Source organism: Eleutherodactylus coqui, chromosome 2 (genome assembly GCF_035609145.1).
Source record: "Eleutherodactylus coqui strain aEleCoq1 chromosome 2, aEleCoq1.hap1, whole genome shotgun sequence".
NCBI lineage: Eukaryota > Metazoa > Chordata > Amphibia > Anura > Eleutherodactylidae > Eleutherodactylus > Eleutherodactylus coqui.
In genome coordinates, this window is record NC_089838.1 from 332030116 (window position 1) to 332044059 (window position 13944).

Consider the following 13944-nt stretch of genomic DNA (forward strand, 5'->3'; position numbering starts at 1 on the left):
TTACAGTCGGTAAAACACAGAGCGAATGTGCAGTAATAATACTTGTCTGTCAGCGGCCGTATACTCAGTAACACAGAATGTGGCAGCAGTTAGTAATCAGTACAACAGCACCGACATGTATATAGAGGGCTTTTGCATGATAATACTAACGTTCCTTCTCCTTTAAGACACGGAGGTCGGCGCAGTGACTCTGATTTGGGACATCCCTGCAGGCACTTCCTATTCTCTCTGCTGTAGGCGAGGCTTTCTGTTTATTCTCATGAGGAAGTAACTCTGAAAGAGAAGAAATGTGAGACAGTCAGAGTATGTAACCGTGTACAGCATGATCTTGTCCAGCACGGGGTCTGTCACTGACGTGTCCTGGAGGCTCCTCATCTGTATGCAACCGTGTACAGTATGAGATGATCTTTGGGGGTCCAGTGTGGGGTCTGTAACTGACGTGTCCTGGGGGCTCCTCATTTGTATATAACCGTGTACAGTATGAGATGATCTCCGGGGGTCCAATGTGGGGTCTGTTACCGACGTGTCCTGGGGGTTCCTCATCTGTATGTAACCGTGTACAGTATGATCTCAGGGGTTCCAGTGCGGGGTCTGTCACCGACGTGCCCTGGGGGCTCCTCATCTGTATTTAACCATGTACAGTATGAGATGGCCTCCGGGGGTCCAGTGTGGGGTCTGTCATCGACGTGTCCTGGGGGCTCCTCATCTGTATGTAACGGCGTACAGTATGAGATGATCTTCGGGGTCCAGTGCGGGGTCTGTCACCGACATGTCCTGAAGGCTCCTCATCTGTATGTAACCGTGTACAGTATGAGATAATCTCCGGGGGTCCAGTGCGGGGTCTGTCACCGACGTGTCCTGGGGGCTCCTCATCTATATGTAACCGTGTACAGTATGATCTCCAGGGGTCCAGATGGGGTCTGTCACTGACGTATCCTGGGGGCTCCTTATCTGTATGTAACCATGTACAGTATGATGTCCGGAGTTCCAGTGCAGGGTCTGTCACCGACGTGTGCTGGTGGCACCTCATCTGTATGTAATCATGTACAGTATGATCTCCGGGGGGTCCAGTGCGGGGTCTTTCACCGACATGTCCTGAGGGCTCCTCATCTGTATGTAACCGTGTACAGTATGATCTCCAGGGATCCAGTGTGGGGTCTGTCATCGAAGTGTCCTGGGGGCTCCTCATCTGTATGTAACCGTGTACAGTATAAGCTAATCTCCAGGGGTCCAGTGTGGGGTCTGTCACTGATGTATCCTGGTGGCTCATCATCTGTATGTAACTGTGTACAGTATAAGATGATCTCCGGGGGTCCAGTGTGGGGTCTGTCACTGCGTGTCCTGGGGGCTCCTTATCTGTATGTAACCGTGTACAGTATGATGTCCGGGGGTCCAGTGCAGGGTCTGTCACTGACGTGTGCTGGTGGCACCTCATCTTAATGTAACCATGTACAGTATGATCTCCGGGGGGTCCAGTGCGGGGTCTTTCACCGACGTGTCCTGGGGGCTCCTCATCTGTATGTAACCGTGTACAGTATGATCTCCGGGGATCCAGTGTGGCGTCTGTCATCGACATGTCCTGGGGGCTCCTCATCTGTATGTAACCGTGTACAGTATGAGATGATCTCTGGGGGTCCAGTGTGGGGTCTGTCACCAACGTGTCCTGGGGGCTCCTCATCTGTATGTAACCATGTACAATATGAGATGATATCTCCGGGGTCCAGTGCGCGGTCTTTCACCGATGTGTCCTGGGGGCTCCTCATCTGTATGTAACCATGTACAGTATAATGTCCGGGGGTCCAGTGTGGGGTCTGTCACCGACGTGTGCTGGTGGCTCCTCATCTGTATGTAACCATGTACAGTATGATCTCCGGGGGACCAGTGCGGGGAGTGTCACCGACGTGTCCAGGTGGCTGCTCATCTGTATGTAACCGTGTACATTATGATCTCCTGGGGTCCAGTGCGAGGTCTATAACCGACGTGTCCTGGGGGCTCCTCATCTGTATGTAATCGCGTACAGCATGAGATGATCTCCGGGGGCGTCCAGTGCGGGGTCTGTCACTGACGTGTCCTGGGGGCTCCTCATCTGTATGTGACATGATTTACCATCACTTCTTTTCCAGAGTCCGGATAAGGAAGGTGGAGGAACAGCATCTTATACTGAGACAACCTGCCTGGATCTTATAGGTAAAGTGATAAATCTTCTCGCACTCCGGGGTCTGCTGTGCAATCTGCAGTCGGGGGTCTGTGAATACATCAGGTTTGAAACCTGTTTCTAGGAATTACTACACAAGGAATATAACCAGTCCAGAAATTAAGGAGTTACAGCCACAGAGGATTTGTAGAAGCAGCTTAGGTGGTCGGTGTAGGACTCCCCTTAGAAGGTGATTGTTATGAAACATTAGAAGTTGGAGACAATTTGTTAAACTTTTCTACAATGTGTTATTGTGGAGTCTTATATCTCTAGCCCTTCCACTGCTTGAGGCGACTAGCACAATGGCGCCCCCTTACTGCACCCTTATCCTCCAAAAAGCATTACTTCTCTGTAGACATGAGCGAGCACACTTGTCCGAGCTTGATGCTCGTTCAAGTATTGGGTACTCGAGATGCTCGTTACTCGAGTCGAACACCACTCGCGTCAATTGCATTTCCTTCCCCGCATGTTTAGCGCCATTTTCTAGCCAATAGACATGCAGAGAAGGCATTACCACTTTCTCCTGTGACGTGCCAGCCCTCTCCCCCCCACAGTAGTGAGTGGCTGGGCCGCTCAGGTGAAATACTTAAAGTAGTCCCGCCCGCAGCTTGCCTCAGACACATGCTGGCAGAGGTTAGGGATAATGCTGTTGCTGATATAGGAACAGTGTTAGAGTAGGATCCTGTCGTCAAGAACCCCAACACTCCTTCTTAGGGCTACATCTGACCGTGTGTATTACTGCTGGCTGGGAGCAGTAGTGCACCAATTTATTTATTTTTTCATCTTGGGCTGTGCAGGCGATTTCATCTTTAGCGTTCTCAGTCTGTTTAGGGACAGAGCTGCTTCTATAGGGAAAGTTATACAGTCCTAATCCTTCGTGCAAGAACCCCAACGGTCCTTCTTAGTGCTACATCTGACTGTGTGCTTTACAGTTGTGGCTGGCTGGGAGCAGTAGTGCACCAATTTTATTTTTGATCTCGGGCTGTGCAGGCCATTTCATCTATAGCGTTCTCAGTCTGCAGTGTATTATGCAGAGTTTAGGGAAAGAGCTGCTGCTGATATAGGGAAAGTGTTAGAGTAGGATTATGTCTTCAAGAACTCCAACACTCCTTCTTAGGGCTACATCTGACCATGTGCATTATAATTTTGGCTTGCTGGGAGTACTAGTGCATCAATTTTTGTATTATGCATATAGGCCTGTTCCCAGACTTTCAGTAATAGCGTTCTCAGGCTGCAGTGCTGTACAACCAGCTCTCACCGTGAAATTGCTCTCTAACATCTCCTAGCCTACTGCAAACTACTTTGTTTATACCGTTCTCAGTCTGCAGTGCATTAGACAGAGGTCTCACCGCTAAACAGGACTGTAATGTTTCCTGGGCCACTGCAAAGTATTTCAGCTCTGCCGCTGTGCAGAGTGTCTCACAATACCCTTTCCTTGGTGGGGTTGAGATAGCCGCAGTTACCAGCACTATCCACTGGCTTTAGAGTCTTCTCCCACTTCACACAGCCTCTATTATCTACAAGTCTCTGCGAGCAGTAAATTACCCCAAGGTATCAGCGCAAGACAGCAGGTTAATTTTTTCAAGTCACAGCATAGAGCCTTCGCTATCTACATGTCTCTGTGTGCAGTGAATTAAGCCACAGTTGTCAGTGCTGTACAATGGGGTAATTTATTTGGGCCCTGCTCTATTCTTAATCCGCCATGATGAGGAGTAGGGGTAAGGGTTGAGGACGTGGACGTCCAAGTGAGCGTGTGGGCACAGGCTGAGTTCCTGGTCCAGGTGAATCATAGCCGGCTGCTGCGGGATTAGGAGAGAGGCAAGTTTCTAGGCTCCCCAGCTTCATATCACAATTTACGGGTCCGCGTGGTAGACCTTTATTACAAACGGAGCAGGGCGAGCAGGTCCTGTCGTGAATGGCAGAAAATGCATCCAGCAATGTATCAACCACCCAGTCTTTTACACAGTCCACTACTCCCGGCCTAGGGACTGCAACTCTGAATTCTCTGGCTGCTCCTCCTTCCTTCCAGCCTCCTCACTCCATGAAAATCACATATTCTAAGCAGGCAGACTCCCAGGAACTGTTCTCAGGTGCCTGCCATGAGTGGGAAAAAATGGTTCCTCTCCTACCTGAAGAGTTTGTCTTGACCAATGCCCAACCTTTGGAAAGTTCCCAGAGTCCGGGTGATGAGGCTGGGGACTTCCGCCAACTGTCTCAAGAGCTTTTTGTGGATGAGGATGATGAGACACAGTTGTCTGTCAGTGAGGTAGTAGTAAGGGCAGTAAGTCCGAGGGAGGAGCGCACAGAGGATTCAGAGGAAGAGCAGCTGGACGATGAGGTGACTGACTCCATCTAGTTTGCTATGCCTAATGAGGACAGGGCTTCAGAGGGGGAGGCAAGTGCAGCAGCAGGACAGGTTGGAGTGGCCAGGGGTAGAGGCAGGACTAGAGCGAAGAATCCCCCAACTGTTTCCCAAAGCACCCCCTCGCGGCAAGCCTCCGTGCAGAGGGCTAGGTGTTCAAAGGTGTGGATGTTTTTTTGGTGAGAGCGCGGATGACCTACGAACAGTGGTGTGCAACCTGTGTCGCACCAAGATCAGCCGGGGAACCACCAATACCAGCATGCCCAGGCATATGATGGCCAAGCACCCCACAAGGTGGGACGAAGGCCATTCACCGCCTCCAAGTCACATCACTGCCTCTTCCCCTGTGTCCCAGCCTGCCACACAGATCCAATTCCCCTCCCAGAACACAGGCACGAGTGCCTCCCGGCCTGCACCCACACCCTCGCCTCCACCGTCCTCCACTCCATCAAGCAATGTCTCTCAAAGCAGCATTCAGCTGTCGCTAACACAAGCGTTGGAGCGAAAGTGCAAATACGCCGCCTCCCACCCGCAAGCACAGGTTTTAAACGTGCACATTGCCAAATTAATCAGCCTGGAGATGCTGCCATATAGGGGTGTGGAAATGGAGGCTTTCAAAAACATAATGGTGGCGGCGGTACTGTGCTACTCAGTTCCCAGTCGCCACTATTTTTCCCGGTGTGCCGTCCCAGCCCTACACCAGCACGTCTCCCTTAACTTAAATCGTGCCCTCACCAAAGCGGTTACTGGGAAGGCCCACTTAACCACGGACATGTGGACAAGTACTGGCGGGCAGGGCCACTATATTTCCCTGATGGCACATTGGGTGAACTTGGTGGAGGCTGGGACTGAGTCAGAGCCTGGTACCGCTCACGCCCTACCCACACCCAGAATAGCGGGTCCTATGGCATTTTATGCCACCTCCTCCTGTCAATTAAGAAGTGTGAGCACGTTGCAAGCAGTCGGTAGTGTGCGGCAGCACGGCGATGGGCAAGCGTCAGCAAGCCGTGCTGAAACTAATCAGCTTAAGTGACAAGAGGCCCCCGAACTGCTGCAGGGTCTGACAGAGCAGACCGACCTCTGGCTTTCGCCGCTGAGCCTCCAACCGGGCATGGTCGTGTATGACAACGGCCGTAACCTGGTGACGGCACTGCAGCTCGGCAGCCTCACACATGTGCCATGCCTGGTCCACATCTTCAATCTGGTGGCTCAACGGTTTCTGAAAAACTACCCCCACTTGTCTGACGTGCTCGGCAAGGTGCGCCGCGTCTGCGTACATTTCCTCAAGTCCACCATAAATGCTGCCACCCTGAGGACCCTGCAACGTTGGTTTCAGCTGCCAGAGAACCAACTGCTATGCGACATGTCCACACGCTGGAATTCTACGCTGCACATGTTGGCCAAGCTGAAAGAGCAGTGTAGAGCAATTGTGGAATACCAGATGCAACACAGGTGGTGGAGTGGTACTCAGCCTCCGCAATTCTTTACTGAGGAGTGGGCATGGATGGCAGATATCTGCCAGGTACTCGGAAACTTTGAGGAGTCTACCCAGATGGTGAGCAGCGATGCGGCAATTATTAGTGTTACCATCTCACTGCTTTTCCTGCTGAGAAGTTCGCTGCTAAGCATAAAGGCCGACGCTTTGCGGTTGGAACAGGAGACAGGGGAAGACACTATGTCACTTGATAGCCAGACCACCTTCATGTCTATATCTCAGCGCGTTTTGGAGGAGGAGGAGGGGGAAGAGACAGCGGGCCACACTACAGAGGGTACCCATGCTGCTTGCCTCCCATCTGTTCAGCGTGTATAGGCTGAAGAGGAGGAGGATCATGAAAGTCATCCTCCTAGTGAGGACAGCGATGTGTTGCATACTGGGACCCTGGCACACATGGCTGACTTCATGTTAGGCTGACTTTCCCGTGACCCTCACGTTAGACGCATTCTGGCCAACACGGATTACTGGGTGTACACCCTTCTTGACCCACGGTATAAGGAGAACCTTTCTACTCTCATTCCTGAGGAGGAAAGGGGTACGAGAGTGATGCATTACCACAGGGCCCTGGTGGAAAAACTGATGCTAAAGTTCCCATCTGACAGCGCTAGTGGCAGAAGACGTAGTTAAGAAGGCCAAGTAGCAGGGAAGGAGCGTCGATCAGGCAGCATGTCCAGCCCAGGCAGGGGAACAATCTTCAAGGCCTTTGCCAGCTTTATGGCACCCCAGCAAGACTGCGTCACCACTCCCCAGTCAAGGTTGAGTCGGAGGGAGCACTGTAAAAGGATGGTGAGGGAGTACGTAGCCGATCGCACGACCGTCCTCCGTGATGCCTCTGCCCCCTACAACTACTGGGTGTCGAAGCTGGACACGTGGCCTGAACTCGCACTGTATGCCCTGCAGGTGCTTGCTTGTCCTGCGGCTAGCGTCTTGTCAGAGAGGGTGTTTAGTGCGGCTGGGGGAATCATCATCACGGATAAGCGTACCCGCCTGTCAACCGACAGTGCCGACAGGCTTACACTCATAAAGATGAACAAAGCCTGGATTTCCACAGACTTCTCTTCTCCACCAGCAGACAGCAGCAGTACCTAAACAATACGTAGGCTGCACCCGCGGATGGAAGCATCGTTCTCTATCACCATCAAAAACGGGGACTAGAGATGAGCGAGCACCAAAATGCTCGGGTGCTCGTTACTCGAGACGAATTTTTCGCGAAGCTCGAGGGTTCATTTCGAGTAACGAACCTCATTGAAGTCAATGGGCGACTCGAGCATTTTTGTATATCGCCGATGCTCGCTAAGGTTTTCATTTGTGAAAATCGGGGCAATTCAAGAAAGTGATGGGAACGACACAGAAACGGATAGGGCAGGCGAGGGGCTACATGTTGGGCTGCATCTCAAGTTCCCAGGTCCCACTATTAAGCCACAATAGCGGCAAGAGTGCCCCCCCCCCCCTTCCAACAATTTTTACTTCTGAAAAGCCCTCATTAGCAATGCATACCTTAGCTAAGCACCACACTACCTCCAACAAAGCACAATCACTGCCTGCATGACACTCCGCTGCCACTTCTCCTGGGTTACAGGCTGCCAATTCCCCCCCCCCCACGACCCAGTGCCCACAGCGCACACCAAACTGTCCCTGCCCAGCCTTCAGCTGCCCTCATGCCACGCCACACTCATGTCTATTTATAAGTGCGTCTGCCACAGGAAAAGCAGGCACACACTGCAGAGGGTTGGCACGGCTAGGCAGCGACCCTCTTTAAAAGGGGCGGGGCGATAGCTCACAATGCTGTACAGAAGCAATGAGAAATCCAATCCTGTGCCACCTCCATCTGGAGCTGCACACGTGGGCATAGCAATGGGGAACCTATGTGCCACACACTATTCATTCTGTCAAGGTGTCTGCACGCCCCAGTCAGACCGCGGTTTTTTATAAATAGTCACAGGCAGGTACAACTCCGCAATGGGAATTCCGTGTGCACCCACAGCATGGGTGGCTCCCTGGAACCCACCGTCGGTACATAAATATATCCCATTGCATTGCCCAACACAGCTGAGGTAGTAATGTCATGTTTAATGCAGGTGGGCTTCGGCCCACACTGCATGCCCCAGTCAGACTGGGGTTCTTTAGAAGTGGAAACAGATGCATTTACAACTCCCAGTGGACCCACAGCATGGGTGGCTCCCTGGAACCCACCGGCGGTACATAAAAATATCCCATTGCAGTGCCCATCACAGCTGAGGTAGTAATGTAATGTTAAATGCAGGTGGGCTTTGGCCCACACTGCATGCCCCAGTCAGACTGGGGTTCTTTAGAAGTGGACAGATGCATTTACAACTCCCTGTGGACCCACAGCATGGGTCGCTCCCTGGAACCCACCGGCGGTACATAAAAATATCCCATTGCAGTGCCCATCACAGCTGAGGTAGTAATGTCATGTTAAATGCAGGTGGGCTTCGGCCCACACTACATGCCCCAGTCAGACTGGGGTTCTTTAGAAGTGGAAACAGATGCATTTACAACTCCCTGTGGACCCACAGCATGGGTGGGTGCCAGGAAGCCACCGGCGGTACATAAATATATCCCATTGCATTGCCCAACACAGCTGAGGTAGTAATGTCATGTTAAATGCAGGTGGGCTTCGGCCCACACTGCATGCCCCAGTCAGACTGGGGTTCTTTAGAAGTGGAAACAGATGCATTTACAACTCCCTGTGGACCCACAGCATGGGTGGCTCCCTGGAACCCACCGGCAGTACATAAATATATCCCATTGCAGTGCCCATCACAGCTGAGGTAGTAATGTCATGTTAAATGCAGGTGGGCTTCGGCCCACACTGCATGCCCCAGTCAGACTGGGGTTCTTTAGAAGTGGACAGATGCAGTCACAACTCCCAGTGGAACCACAGCATGGGTGGCTCCCTGGAACCCACCGGCGGTACATAAATATATCCCATTGCATTGCCCAACACAGCGGATGTAACGTCAGCTGTAATGCAGGTGGGCTAAAAATTCATTTGATTACACTGTAGGCGAGGGCCCACAAAAATTGCTGTATCAACAGTACTAATGTACATCAGAAAAATTGGCCATGGCCAACCAAGAGGGCAGGTGAAACCCATTAATCGCTTTGGTTAATGTGGCTTAATTGGTAACTAGGCCAGGAGGCAGCCCAGTTAAAATAAAAATTGGTGGAGGTGAAAGTTTCAATGCTTTAATGAGCATTGAAACGTATAAAAATTGTTTATAAAAATTATATGAGTGAGCCTTGTGGCCCAAAGAAAAATTGCCCGTTCGGCGTGATTATGTGAGGTTTCAGGAGGAGGAGCAGGAGGAGGAGGAGGAATATTATACACAGATTGATGAAGCGAAAAGGTCCCCGTTTTTGATGGGGATACAGAACGATGCTTCCATCCGCGGGTGCAGCCTACCTATTGCTTAGGTATCGCTGCTGTCCGCTGGTGGAGAAGAGAAGTCTGGGGAAATCCAGGCTTTGTTCATCTTGATGAGTGTTAGCCTGTTGGCACTGTCGGTTGACAGGCGGGTACACTTTTCCGTGATGATTCCCCCAGCCGCACTAAACACCCTCTCTGACAAGACGCTAGCCGCAGGGCAAGCAAGCACCTCCAGGGCATACAGCGCGAGTTCAGGCCACGTGTCCAGCTTCGACACCCAGTAGTTGTAGGGGGCAGAGGTGTCACCGAGGACGGTCGTGCGATCAGCTACGTACTCCCTCACCATCCTTTAACAGTGCTCCCGCCGACTCAGCCGTGACAGGGGAGCGGTGACACAGTCTTGCTGGGGAGCCATAAAGCTGTCAAGGGCCTTAAAGAGTGTTGGCCTGCCTGTGCTGTACATGCTGCCTGATCTCCGCGCCTCCCCTGCTACCTGGCCCTCGGAACTGCGCCTTCGGCCACTAGCGCTGTCGGATGGGAATTTTACCATCAGTTTGTCCGCCAGGGCCCTGTGGTATAGCAACACTCTCGAACCCCTTTCCTCTTCGGGTATGAGAGTGGAAAGGTTCTCCTTATACCGTGGGTCGAGCAGTGTGTACACCCAGTAATCCGTAGTGGCCAGAATGCGTGTAACGCGAGGGTCACGAGAAAGGCATCCTAACATGAAGTCAGCCATGTGTGCCGGCGTCCAAGTATGCAACACATGGCTGTCCTCACTAGGAAGATCACTTTCAGGATCCTCCTCCTCCTCAGGCCATACACGCTGAAAGGATGACAGGCCAGCAGCATGTGTACCCTCACCAGTGGGCCAAGCTGTGTCTTCCCCCTCCTCCTCATCTTCCTCCTCCTCCTCCTCCTCCTCACCACGCTGAGATATAGACAGGAGGGTGCTCTGACTATCCAGCGACATACTGTCTTCCCCCGGCTCTGTTTCTGAGTGCAAAGCGTCTGCCTTTATGCTTTGCAGGGAACTTCTCAAGAGGCATAAAAGAGGAATGGTGACGCTAATGATTGCAGCATCGCCGCTCACCACCTCGGTAGACTCCTCAAAGTTTCGAAGGACCTGACAGATGTCTGCCAACCAGGCCCACTCTTCTGAAAATAATTGAGGAGGCTGACTCCCACTGCGCCGCCCATGTTGGAGTTGGTATTCCACTATAGCTCTACGCTGCTCATAGAGCCTGGCCAACATGTGGAGTGTAGAGTTCCACCGTGTGGGCACGTCGCACAGCAGTCGGTGCACTGGCAGATTAAACCGATGTTGCAGGGTGCGCAGGGTGGCAGCGTCCGTGTGGGACTTGCGGAAATGTGCGCAGAGCCGGCGCACCTTTCCGAGCAGGTCTGACAAGCGTGGGTAGCTTTTCAGAAAGCGCTGAACCACCAAATTAAAGACGTGGGCCAGGCATGGCACGTGCGTGAGGCTGCCGAGCTGCAGAGCCGCCACCAGGTTATGGCCGTTGTCACACACGACCATGCCCGGTTGGAGGCTCAGAGGCGCAAGCCAGCGGTCGGTCTGCTCTGTCAGACCCTGCAGCAGTTTGTGGGCCGTGTGCCTCCTATCTCCTAAGCTGAGTAGTTTCAGCACGGCCTGCTGACGCTTGACCACCGCTATGCTGCCACGAAGCGCGACACCGACTGCTGGCGACGTGCTGCTGCTGACACATCTTGATTGCGAGACAGAGGTTGCGGAGGAGGAGGAGGAGGAGGGTGGTTTAGTGGAGGAAGCATACACCGCCGCAGATACCACCACCGAGCTGTGGCCCGCAATTCTGGGGGTGGGTAGGACGTGAGCGGTCCCAGGCTCTGACTCTGTCCCAGCCTCCACTAAATTTACCCAATGTGCCGTCAGGGAGATATAGTGGCCCTGCCCGCCTGTGCTTGTCCACGTGTCCGTTGTTAAGTCGACCTTGGCAGTAACCGCGTTGGTGAGGGCGCGTACAATGTTGCGGGAGACGTGGTCGTGCAGGGCTGGGACGGCACATCGGGAAAAGTAGTGGCGACTGGGAACTGAGTAGCGCGGGGCCGCCGCCGCCATCATACTTTTGAAGGACTCCGTTTCCACAACCCTATACGGCAGCATCTCCAGGCTGATAAGTTTGGCTACGTGCACGTTTAACGCTTGAGCGTGCGGGTGCGTGGCGGCGTACTTGCGCTTGCGCTCAAACAGTTGCGCTAGCGACGGCTGGATGCTGCGCTGACAGACATTCCTGCATAGGGCCGAGGACAGCGGAGGTGAGGGTGTGGGTGCAGGCCAGGAGACAGTAGTGCCTGTGTCCTCAGAGGGGGGTTGGATCTCAGTGGCAGATTGGGGCACAGGGGGAGAGGCAGCGGTGCAAACCGGAGGCGGTGAACGGCCTTCATCCCACCTTGTGGGGTGCTTGGCCATCATATGTCTGCGCATGCTGGTGGTGGTGAGGCTGGTGGTGGTGGCTCCCCGGCTGATTTTGGCGCGACAAAGGTTGCACACCACTGTTCGTCGGTCATCTGCACTCTCAGTGAAAAACTGCCAGACCTTTGAGCACCTCGGCCTCTGCAGGGTGGCATGGCGCGAGGGGGCGCTTTGGGAAACAGTTGGTGGATCATTCGGTCTGGCCCTGCCTCTACCCCTGGACACCGCACTGCCTCTTGCAACCTGCCCTGCTGCTGCCCTTGCCTCCCCCTCTGAAGACCTGTCCTCAGTAGGCGTAGCAAACCAGGTGGGGTCAGTCACCTCACTGTCCTGCTGCTCTTCCTCAGAATCCTCGGTGCGCTCCTCCCTCGGACTTAATGCCCTTACTACTACCTCACTGATAGACAACTGTGTCTCATCGTCATCGGCCTCCTCACCCACTGAAAGGTCTTGAGACAGTTGCCGGAAGTCCCCAGCCTCATCCCCCGGACCCCGGGAACTTTGCAATGGTTGGGCATCAGTCACGATAAACTCCTCTAGTGGGAGAGGAACCACTGCTGCCCAATCTGAGCAGGAGCCCGAGAATAGTTCCTGGGAGTCTTCCCGCTCCTCAGAATGTCTCATTTTCATGGAGTGAGGAGGCTAGGAGGAAGGAGGAGCAGCAGCCAGAGGATTCTGAGTTGCAGCAGTGGACGGCGCAGAACTCTGGATGGACGATAGGTTGCTCGAAGCACTTTCTGCCATCCACGACAGGACCTGCTCACACTGCTCATTTTCTAATAAGGGTCTACCGCGTGGACCCATTAAATGTGCCATGAATGTGGGGACGCCAGAAACGTGCCTCTCTCCTAATCCCGCAGCAGTCGGCTGCGATACACCAGGATCAGGAGCTCGGCCTGTGCCCACACCCGGACTAGGGCCTCCGCGTCCTCGGCCACGCCCACGTCCTCTAGGCCTACCCCTACCCCTCAGCATGCTGTATTACCAGGAATGCAGAAACACAACACTGTAATTAAATGTGCCGCTTATTGGCCTGTGGTTGGAGGCTGAGTTCGCTTAAGGAATGCCAGGAAATAATTTGGCGCAAGCCTGCTGTAACACTTAGCTGGCTGCGTATTTATTTGGAGAACTACTACCCCCAGCACACACGGACCCAGAACACTGAGCAGAGTGAAAGGCAGGCCAAATAGATTTTTTTCAAATCTTTTTTTCAAAAGGCCAACTGCGTATATTCAATCTATAATATATGTCTTCTGGCCCTGGACTGTGTGACGGAACTGCAGTGTTGCACTGTTATTAACTGCAACAGAGCAGTGATTTCAGTGCCAGGAAATAATTTGGCGCAAGCCTGCTGTAACACTTAGCTGGCTGCGTATTTATTTGGAGAACTACTACCCCCAGCAGACACAGACCCAGAACACTGAGCAGAGTGACAGGCAGGCCAAATAAATTTTTTTTAAATATTTTTTTCTAAAGGACCACTGCGTATATTCAAGCTATAATATATGTCTTCTGGCCCTGCCTACACAATTCTATCCCTGGAGTATTACTGCAGGGCGCAATGCTCTGCACGGCCGATATACCAAAAAAAAAAAAAGTGCAACACTGCTAAAAGCAGCCTCCATACTACTGCACACGGTTAGATGTGGCCCTAAGAAGGACCGTTGGGGTTCTTGAAGCCTACACTAACTCCTAACACTCTCCCTACAGCAGCTCCAACACGATACCACTGTCCCTCAGCTATCTCACAACGCATCTGAGGCGAGCCGCGGGAGGGGCCGATTTTTATACTCGGGTGACACCTGATCTCCCCAGCCACTCACTGCAGGGGGGTGGTATAGGGCTTGAACGTCGCAGGGGGAAGTTGTAATGCCTTACCTGTCTTTCAATTGGCCAGAAAAGCGCGCTAACGTCTCAGAGAGGAAACTGAAAGTAACCCGAACATCGCGTGGTACTCGTTACGAGTAACGAGCATCTCGAACACGCTAATACTCGAACGAGTATCAAGCTCGGACGAGTACGTTCGCTCATCTCTAACGGGGACCTTTTAGCT

General features: G+C 52.9%; 1 protein-coding gene across 1 annotated transcript in view; it reads left to right on the forward strand.

Annotated features, from left to right (window-relative positions):
• The first annotated feature begins 267 nt into the window (after nucleotides 1-267).
• The window catches only part of LOC136613178 (uncharacterized), a 110089-nt gene continuing 96412 nt past the window's right edge, over nucleotides 268-13944 (forward strand). Inside the window, exons 1-2 of the mRNA XM_066594019.1 lie at nucleotides 268-303; nucleotides 2124-2187. The gene's annotated coding sequence lies outside the window, so the exon portion shown is untranslated. The remainder of the gene's footprint in view (nucleotides 304-2123; nucleotides 2188-13944) is intronic.